Genomic DNA, 10748 nt, shown 5'->3' with positions numbered 1-10748 from the left:
TCAGCGATGTACGCGAACAGAGAGAGACAGCAAGCGAGAGAGAGAAAGAGAACATGCGTAGACGCACCTCCTAGAGCGGAGTGCTACGCGTGGCACGGCGAGGGAGGAGAGAAGAGAGGAAGAAGAATGAGACGACACTGGGTGCAATCTCCCCCTGTGCAAGAGTGACCATTTCCCTCTTGCACGTATTTCATTTATAGATTTCTTCAATGGTCAATGTGAGTACAAACTGGCCGGCCGGTCATAAATGGCCAAAGCTCATAAAGAGCACTTGAATAATAAAATGTACAATATATATTTCCAATCGCATAAGCCTAGCTTGGTCTAGTCTTTTCCACCTATCAACTGCAAATATCATTTCTATAACATTGAACCTCTTAGATGAAACTTGGCTTCCAAGACAAGAGCTCTAAACTAAGCTCCTCCTCTCTTTCTTTTCTAAAAGTACTCCTCCTACTCCTTCTCCTCTAAAATTACTCCTCCTTTCTCCCACTCCTAAAATTACTCTCTCTTTCCAAAAGAGTCAACTCCTATCTTTAGATATAATCTTGAGGTTAAGTTTCCCATCAATCTTATTGTTTTCAAGTGAATAAGGGTCATAATTAGTAGTTCTAAAGTCTGATTTTTGATCCGATCATTTCATTGGAATGCTCTTTGACTTAATAAAATGCAAACTTCAAATATTTGCAAAGTAAATGAAATACTTTTATTGAAAAATGCTGGGTATATTACAATCTCCCCAACTTAGGGATTCGAGATGTCCTCATCTCGAGAAAAAGTTAGAATACTCCTACTTTAATCACTAGCGACCATCATTATGTCAAAAAGGGTGATGTCTTTAGTCTGATTCACTTGCTACTGCTGCTCCATTAGTCAGTTGTGGACAAGTGTTCCGATAATGTCCCAACTCTCCACATTCAAAGCATCGAACATTCAAGCGTTGAGAACCTTGCGCAGTAGCGGCATAAACCCTTTGTGGTTATCTATCGTTGAATTTTTTATTTTGATCGATTCTTCTTGTAATCCCTTGTTCCTTCATCAAGGGCTTAGCTCGTAGTAAAGCATCTTGTACAGTGGTAGGCTTCAGGGCTTCCAATCGCAAGCTAATTGGTTCTCTTAAACCTTGAAAAAAGCGAGCTACCTACTGCTCTATGGTCATTGATGGTGCGTAACGTCTAAACCTTACAAACTTTGAGTAGTACTCTTCCAAGGATAAACTGTATTGTTTCAAGCTAAAGAACTCATTCATCTTTATTGCTTCATGGGCAGGGAGTAAGTATCTTTCCTTCACTGATTGTTTGATTTCCTAGCATTGCTTGATTTGCAGGTGTGGTCCTTGTAGCAGAGAAGTAATGATTCAATCCATACTTCTGCATCTTTCTCAATATCATCACCCTCTCCTTTAAAAGAAGGTGGTTGCATTTGTTTCAACAATAACTTCTTCTCATGAATCTCTGTATAGATAGCATTGTTCTGAGGGTTTTCCAACGTAGAAGTGATTTGAGGATTCCCCTGAGTGTACATCAAAGTTTATAATTGGGTACTTTCCAAACTTAAATCAATAGGGTACTTTCCAAACTTAGACTTATTCAGTCTACTAAAAGCCCAATTGTATGACTTAATCAATTCGATTCATTAAAACTCAATCACATGACCTAACCAATCTTAACTTAACCAGTCCATCAAAACTTAGTCATATGACTTAACCAGCCATGACTTATCCAATCCGTCAAAACTCAATCATATGACTGAACCAGTCATGATTATCTCAATCACATGACTTAAACAATCATGGGTCATCCAATCACATGACTTAGCCAGTCATGATTATTCAATCCACATAGAAATCTCACTTACATGACTTAACTAGTCAAACAATTTCTTTGTAGAAAAACAACTCAATCTTCTAATCATAAAGTCATCAAAATGTCACACAGGGGTCTACAAAAGATCTCTCTCTGAGACAACTTAATGAAAGTTTCAACCATAACTATGGTACACATCAATCGGCATATTGTAATATCTCTGCGAGTTGGGTAATGGGTATGAAAACCATACGCATGAGGGAGCTTGAAGTAGCCAAGTTAATCGTTTTTAACCTGGCTCTGATACCAATTGTGAGGTCCCCAACCCTGAGAAGATTGGGGCAACTTGATAGATGTCCTTCTTTTATTCTCCTTTTCCATTGACAACACCCTACTCTGTTTCCACAAAGTAGAGATACAAGCAGTAGAAGAGAGGAAGTCCTCTATCCATTGTTTACGTGGTTATAAGGGTCATACGCCACAAGCCAGGTCGATAACTCTAGGATTCTAGTGAAGCTGTTTCCTAACATAAAGATGAAATCCCATTGACATATTTAGAATCCATAAACAATGCCTTTTTTCCTATGTTTAAGAGGCACGACTGCCATCCATAAACCATAAATATGATATGAGACTTAGTAAACTAATAGTAATCTTGTGTCACATAGATTTGGGCCATCTCGACTCTTGGCACAATAAGTCTCTAATTTCACTTCTCTTAATAAGAGTGAGTGGAGAGTTTCTCGACTAATCGAGACCACTCATCCTTGATTGACAACCTGAGCCAGCCCCCACTTTCCATCCCACACTCACACTTTTCACCACACTCCTTAACATATACAAACACAGGTTCTTTTATACGTCCCTTCAAACAATACAAAAACAATTCAAACAAGGCCTAATGGAGACAACCCTGTATTTCAACAAAAACAACTTTTCCAATTTCTCATGAGTTTGCCGCTACCCACGGACTTCCTCTATCTAACCAACAGAGCCTTTGAAAGGATTTATTCGCTAACAACGAATTGCGTAACCTTCCCATCTCGCTAACCGCAAGGCATCCCTCTACCCCTGAGGAATCTTGCTAACCACCAGGCATCCCGCTAACCACGAAGAACAAAAGATAGCCGATAACCTCAGCTTAATCTTCGCTTACCGCGGAATCACCTCGCTACCCATGAGGAACAAAAGATATTTTTTCAACCATTCTTCTCTTTAAATTATTCATCAAACATGATCAACCAAATCTTCATATCATCAGTAACCACTTATCAAACAATAACAATTTATTAAGCAATAACAATTCAACAAACAATGAAAATTTATCAAACAGTTCTTTCACTCATCTATGAGAACATATGCTTGTTTCTTGTGATAGAATCACGTTTATTCGACAGTTTAAGGGGTTCCCTATGCTTAGCTTCCCAAGTCATCATGAATAGCAATGTAGAATTATAAATTTGTCTTACCGGATTAGCGACATGTTCGATTACCTCCCGTGTTTGAGGCTGGATGGCTTTGACTTCTTTCGCAACCAATACCTCCGCTTGAGCAACGTTTGGAGTAGTTGATGCTGATGCCGATTTTCAAAAATCAAAGAAAAAAGAAAAAAAATATTTTCTCCTCTGTCGAAGCCTTGGCGACACCATCGGAAGGCTCGGCAATACCCTGGTCCACCTCACAGCCCTAGCTTGTCCATACCCCAGCCTAGCAGGCCGCCATTTTCCCTATGCACCTCCCTCTTCCCCTCTCTCCCTTCTCGGCACACAATCTCTCTCCCTCATCCACTCCTTCTCTCTCTCATCTCTTGCTAACAACTCGCTCTCTCGCTCTCTTGTCGACAGCCACATGGCGCAGTGCTCGGCCATCCTCCCTCTCTATCTCCCTCGTTGCCTACAAGAAGCCGAAGTCTCTCTCTCTTCTTCACCATCTCTCTCTCTCTCTCTCTCTCTCTCTCTCTCTCTCTCTCTCTCTCTCTCTCTATCTCTCTCTCTCTATCTCTCTCTCTCTCTCTCTCTCTCTCTCTCTCTCTCTCTCTCTCTCTCTCTCTCTCTCTCTCTCTCTCTCTCTCTCTCTCTCTCTTATCTACAGACACACACACTTAGCCTTACCTTCCCATTCCCTGGCCTGCTACTCCTCTCTCCCTCTCCCCCACCCGATTAACTCTCTCCCCTCCTCTCGTCCTTGAGCTATCATGGAAAACAGGGGGATAATATTCTCTCTCTCTCTCTCCCACCACCCTTACCCTTCGTTGCCACCCCCCCCCCCCCCCCCCCCCCCCCCCCCCCCCCCCTCCCCGCTCTTTCCCTCGCTCTTTGGCCATAGGCTCGCCCGCCATCTCATCTCTCTGTCACTCTCGCTCTCAGCCCAAAGGCGCAGATAAGAAACTCTCTCTCTCTCTCTTATCCACACACGCACACCCCAATCCCTCACCTAGTCCCCCCCCCGCCACCTCACCCCATCCCCCCCCTCTCTCTCTCTCTCGTACTGTGCTCACAGCCCGCAGACGGCCCAACTCTCTCTCTCTCTCTCTCTCTCTCTCTCTCTCTCTCTCTCTCTCTCTCTCTCTCTCTCTCTCTCTCTCTCTCTCTCTCTCTCTCTCTCAGCCCGAAGGCGTGCAGAGTAAAACAGAGACACTCTCTCTCTATCACACACACATACACACACACACACACCTCAACCTTGCCATTCCGCCACCCGCTCGCTCAAACACTTTTCCACCTTCGTTCTGTGTAAACGAGCACGCCAAGCATGCACAAAAAAAAGATTTATATATATATATATATATATATATATATATATATATATATATAACTAATATCCCTCTCATACCTCCGTTCCCACACACACACTCTCACTTATACAAACACACACATTCACCTACACACATATACACACACACCCCCTTATCTCACGCTCTCTCACAATCTCTCTCTTACAATACACAAATACATATACCCATGCATATATGCACTCATAAACACATACACATACATACATAAATACACGATATGCAAACCCACCCATACACAGTACACGCACGCATATACGCACACTCACAACACAAAGAAGGAAAAAAAACCCGAACGACATCGACATCGACAAAAGAAAGAAGGCGGTCCAATCACGCATCGCTAACACCAAAACAAGCAAAGGCGCCGAAGGCATGCCCCGGCCAACACCGAAAGGAGGTAACTCAAAACATCTCGGCTTCTCACGACAAAAACCAACTCCAGCAACACTAAAACCTCACACCGACCACCTGAAACATCAACAAAACCCATGTAAATACCCTAAAAGCCCACTCTTCCCTAGTAACCTAGCCATGGCTAGTGGATTGTAAAAAAAACTCTCCCCACCCCACTCTTTCTCTCTCTATCTCTACCTTATCTCTCTCTATCTCTCTTACTATAGAGACATCTAGGCCTTCTACAGTGACCAAAGGATATTTGCAATGACCAGTGGGTAAGGACCACCTCTCAAGCCTATATAAAGAGGCCTCCGCTTAGCACAAAGGGGACACAATACACCGGGGAGAGGAGACACCCAAGAGAGAGCACCCAAGTGAAGGAGGGGCATACTAGCTCCATGCACTCTACATTGTAAGCACCACTAAGCACGTAGTGCACCCATGCACTCTACATTGTAAGCACCACTAAGCACGTAGTGCACCCATGCTTTAGAGCTAATGGCATCATGCTTGGTTGCAAGCTTTGGGCACTTAGCGTTGGCAACATCACCATTCTCCCCATGATTCACCAAAGCATGTTGAGTTACTAATCACACGACCACTCTATGCACATGAAGTAGTCGCTCTTCTCCCACAAAGCAACATGAGCACGCTTGGATTGAAGGTATCAACGCCATGCCACCTTGTCCTGCTCTCAACGTTGGTGATTGAGGTCATCAGTGGCTGCATCATCTTGCTCTTCTTTCTCAACTAACCCTCCCGCTAACTCCAATCTCGCCGTGCACCATATGGCGCTCGTATCTCATGCTGCATCCCAAATGCCAAGAGCCAGTTTTGTAGTTGTCAAGACCACCCCTTGTAAGTATCTTCATCACCAATAAAGGGGTGTAATTTTTTCTTGATCTTTGGGGTCCATCCTCTATTCTAAATTCCCATGGTTACGGGATGTTTCGTCTCTTGTATATCACCCTACTCGTGCTCCAGCATGTGCAATCTCTTTCACCAGTCACAGTGTGCCTTCGTGTTGACTACCTAGAGATCATTTCACGTTTTCTACCCTAGGTCATGTATGTTTGCGTCCTAGCCGCATTTATGCTAGGTAATGCCCCTTCCTACGCATAGGATCACTCCTACCTCGAGCTGATGCTTGGGGATGTTCAGGCTATGTGTGGTGTAGAAGCCACCCCATATGGCATGTCATTTTCGGCCATCATTTTCTTGGTGCCCCCACGGAAGATCCTTTCATGAAACCCTCCAGTTTACAAGACTGAAACCCCTGAACATTTGTGGATGGATGAATGGCTAGCAGGGTTTGTGAACTGGACGACAGAAGAAGAAGAGCTCCAAGCACAACTAGACGAACTCCTCATCTCCATCGAAACTCGAGTGCCAGGCATAACGGTAATCGATTTGCAGTGGGAGAGTCAACCAACATGCCAAACTCAGTGGATATACATAGGCCGTGTGCCAAGAAGAAGAAGGAGAAGGTCGAAACCATGTCCGCAACCTACGACCAACCCGCAACAACAAGATGGAAGGAGCTATGCAAAATAGAGAATCAACACTATTCTACTTCGAGAATCAAGTAACTCAAGTCACCGAGGTAATTATCACAGTCGGTTTCCAAGTCGCACTTGATGCTGCAGCACAGATAACGGAAGCATTTCCTCACACTCTCACTAGAGAAACTAGGGATCTACTGAGTTTGTTTCAGGAAAGAACACCACCCTCTCCCACAATCTTGGATAGTGACTAAGCACCTCTAAGTTTCACATGAATCAGTACAACCTACCTCAAGACAGATCACACATACCAACACGTGTATGCTCAATTAAAGTAATACTAGACTTGAAGGCTCACTACCAACATGTTGTCAGGCGTTTTTTGGAAAGTTTTTTCCGTGATTTTCTTTCATGATTAGATGTCGACAATCAGGTGTATCATTGCTCGATGGCTTCTCATTTTAATTTGGAGTAGATGCTGTTAGGGAATTGATTTCGTTGTCAAGTATTGATGGGTTTTTGATATCATGCATTCACTGGTGTGTGTGATACTAATTCCATATGCCCTGTCATACCTTTGTGGGTACATTAGCGGTTGGCTAATGCCTCTAAGCTCAAAAATTATTAAAACTTCAGCTTTGACAAACAAAAGAGGATGGAAGGCAGTAGTAACGGTGGCTTGATAGGACGTTTTTGGCAAGTCAGGTGGTGGCAAGCAGAGAGGAAGCAAACAACTTTGGGGCAAGTGGGTGAGCAGACTGAAGGGGGATAGTTTTGTGAGTTGAGGGGCCGTGGTAAGGCTCGCTGAAGAGGGCTCATGACTCTAGTCAGTGAGAACGTCAGAGATGATGGCGACCCCTGGGTGCAGGACAACGTCCATGTTGAAGGGCTCTGATCACAGAGGAGATCCCAAGCCCAATTTTGGAGGATGCTGATCTTAAGCGGTTGAAAGAGCAGCATCTCAATGCATGCTGACAGCTAAGTTACATGTGAGAAGCTTTGCAAATGTGATTTAGCAAGACAAGGTAAGATCAAAGAGGAAGGATCTTAGTATGCACTTGGTTTGTTTTCCTCTCAACCTGGTTGGCGATTGTTGTAGTTTCATGCTGTGAGATTGTTTTTTTTTCCCTAGTTGGTGTGTGCTTGTAAGCCCCCATGGCCAAGAGCTTGAACCGACAATTTTGAGGCGGTCTTACAAGTTGAGATTGCAAGTGTTTTGTTTGCATCTATTGAAAGTTCAAACTGGCAGAGAGGCCTAGCTATAGAGGTGCCCCCTCTCGGCTTTGTTCTGTCATGTTTTTGGTGCCTTCCCACTGAGGACATTGGACTCAAGTACCTTCAGTTTTGTGAGTCAGATAGCAAAGTGCAAACATGGTTAAGCTCAGTGATGCTTTGTTTCGGATGAATGATGCCATGCAGGGGTTGCAGTTAAATTGCCTATCAGAGTTGGACATGCATTGCATGAGTTTTTGTGCTCTAAAGCAGCAACTTGAGCTTCTTGAGGATGTGGTTTTAGATGCAAAGCAAGAGAAATTCTTATTCATTGGCACTCTTCCAGGACTCTTGGGCATTGAGGTTGCTTGCACGGATTTATTGGGTGTGAAGAGCATTGTTGACTTCTTGAAGCAGAACAGATGCTTTAAGCATGTAGATCAGTCTTGTGCTTCTTTGTGGGCTACACATGAGAGCTCTTCTGTTCCTTATGATGATTTTCATAGTGTTGATGAGGTTGAGTCAGATGCATCTACTGAGTTTTTGTCTCTCGATGATTTTGAGCTTCATGCGGAGTCATCTGCAAGCATTAGCATGAAAGAGGAAAGCCTTGCGTGCATGTATGGCAATGTTGTGGTTAGTTTGGATCCATGTTTGGATGATTGTAAAGATGAGGGCTTGTCAAGCTCTTTGTACTAGAGTTATTTACCTTTGGATGATTTTGGTTGTACTGTCGATGACATGCATGCTGACATTCTGGATGATGTCTTCTTTCCTCCATCTGATGCGTTGTCTTGGCATCCAGATGACTTGTGGTTATGTGGGCCCATTTGGGATGCTGATTTAGGTAGTGATTATGCTTGTGGCAGTAAGTTGCCTACAGGTGATTCTCTTGATTGTGATCAAAGGGTAGCATGCAGCCAAAGAGATTATTATGGGACTTGTGTAGCTGATGATGATGATCTGGATGACTGGGGATTTGATGGGCCAGATGTTTTCATGGATGAAGCACTACTTGTTAAGGTGGAGAAAGCTCAAAGGAGGATTTCCGCTATGCGGGAATGTCGGTCTTTCTCTAATGAGAATGCTAATATGGAGAAGCATGTCGATGCCATGCATGGTAGCTGGACAGCTTCAGTTACTTTCGATGTATTTGATGGAAGTTTGAATGATGTTGTCCCTCTACTTGGTTTTGATGTAAAGTGTTCAGTCTATATAATGGGAAATTGTGTCTTGTTGATCGGTAAGTTTTGTTACACTGTGTGGGATCCTGGTGGCAATCTGCATTTGTTTCAAGAGGCTTTGAGCTTCCCTTTTGATCCAGGAGGTCCATGATACTGAATAATTTGTTTGTACAGTGTACAAAGTTTGTATTGAGGTGTTTGAGTTGAGTTTTTTCATTGATCAGTGATTGCCTCACATGAAAAGGTACAGCTATTTCTGTGCAGCTTAATGGATATGGGTCAGACCACTGAAAATTATATTTTTAACAGCTTTTGTTGCCTTCTATAGTAAGTGTGGGGCTCTTGTTAAGGCAGAGAGGACTTTTCATGTGCTTCCTCTTTGGAATTACATATCCTAGCCAGTTCTTATTAGAAGCTACATTGGGCAAGGGCTTGCTAAGAAGGTCTTCATGATGTGAAGAACATGTTTAGCATAGTTGAAGAAAGGGATGCATTTTCATGGTCTATTTTGATGTCTACATATGTACAGCATGACGACCTGAGCAAGATGGCAATCCCACTTCATCATCAAAGTTACAAGAAGGCGTCCTCCATAGTTTTGGGGATCGCACAGGAGGGTTTCACTATGATAGGGGTGTTGAACAGTACTCTGAGCACGGGTTTCATTTTGGATATAAAGAGGTACCCTTCGTGGCCAGTTTACAGGGAACAACGAGTCTCTGCTCTCACATTGCCAGGGGTAGGCCAAAGAGAAGAAGGTAGTGCTACAGAGTCTTGGTAGTGTTGGCTGATGCGTCAATTGAAGCTCTATCAGAAAACAAGGAAGTTGCTATTTTGTGGTTTAAGAAGGACCTGCGGCCTAATGATGATGTAGGCCTCTCCTTAGTTGCAGCCTACCAGGCCCTCCTTCCAGTTTACATCTTTGATCCATACCTGCTTCGTGGTTGGTCACTTGAGATGCTCGAGGAGTTAGTGGAAGCTGTAGCTGAATTGAAGCCTGTTTTGCAAGGGGTAGGTTCAGATTTAATAATCAAGCGTGGAAGTGTGAAAGCTGAACTTATTGCCTTGGCAGGAAGGTAAGTGCCACATCCATCATTGTTAAAGAAGAAATGGAACATGAGTGGCAGGAAGCTGTATTTTCTATTGCGGATGACAGTCTGAAAGACAATGGAAAGGGTTGCTTGCGAATGCTGGCTGCAGCTAGTAAGGAGGATAGTAGCATGAGAGGCTGGCCTGTTCGAACATGGTCTTGGTGAAGCTTCCTCATTGACTACATAACAGTGGGCGAGCATGGTTTGCCAGTAAGCACTGAGGAGCTTTAAACGCATGAAAGGTGAGCAGATTTTACCTAATGCAGTGACTTTGGTTTGAATCTGGAAATTGTGTGGCACTGTAGGAGCAACTGAAAAGGGTGTAGAGATTATACTGAAATTAATCAGATAGGGGTGCTGATACCATGCTAAGTAGTGTTTTGGTAGACATGTCTACCAAATGCGGTTTACTTGTGAAGGCACAAGAGGTGTTTGACAAGCTTTCTGTTAAGAATGTAGTGTCTTCAAGTGTTCTCATCATAGGGTATTCTGAGCATGGCCATGCCAAGGAAGCACTCAACTGCTTTGAACGCATTAAGCAATAGGTGTTACTCTTAATGCAGTCACTTTTGCTTGCATCTTTAAAACCTCTTATAGCATAAGAGATGCAGAGAAAGGAAAATAAATGCATGAGCATATTATCAAGAATGGCATGTTGAAGAAAGAGAATTTCATTTGTAGTGCATCGGGAGTTCTTGCTATCCCTACTAAGCATGAATGCTCTAGCAGACTGGGGGTTTGGCAAGCTATGTCAGGCGTTTTTT

General features: G+C 43.5%; 1 pseudogene; it reads left to right on the top strand.

The window, feature by feature from the left end:
* Nucleotides 1–9356: 9356 nt before the first annotated feature.
* Nucleotides 9357–10149, top strand: LOC147454685 (uncharacterized; annotated as a pseudogene).
* The last annotated feature ends 599 nt before the right edge of the window (nt 10150–10748 follow it).

The sequence above is a fragment of the Adiantum capillus-veneris genome, chromosome 7 (genome assembly GCF_014529385.1).
Source record: "Adiantum capillus-veneris isolate H3 chromosome 7, ASM1452938v2, whole genome shotgun sequence".
NCBI lineage: Eukaryota > Viridiplantae > Streptophyta > Polypodiopsida > Polypodiales > Pteridaceae > Adiantum > Adiantum capillus-veneris.
Note: the sequence above shows the minus strand (reverse complement) of the source record. Positions and strands in the feature narration are given on the sequence as shown.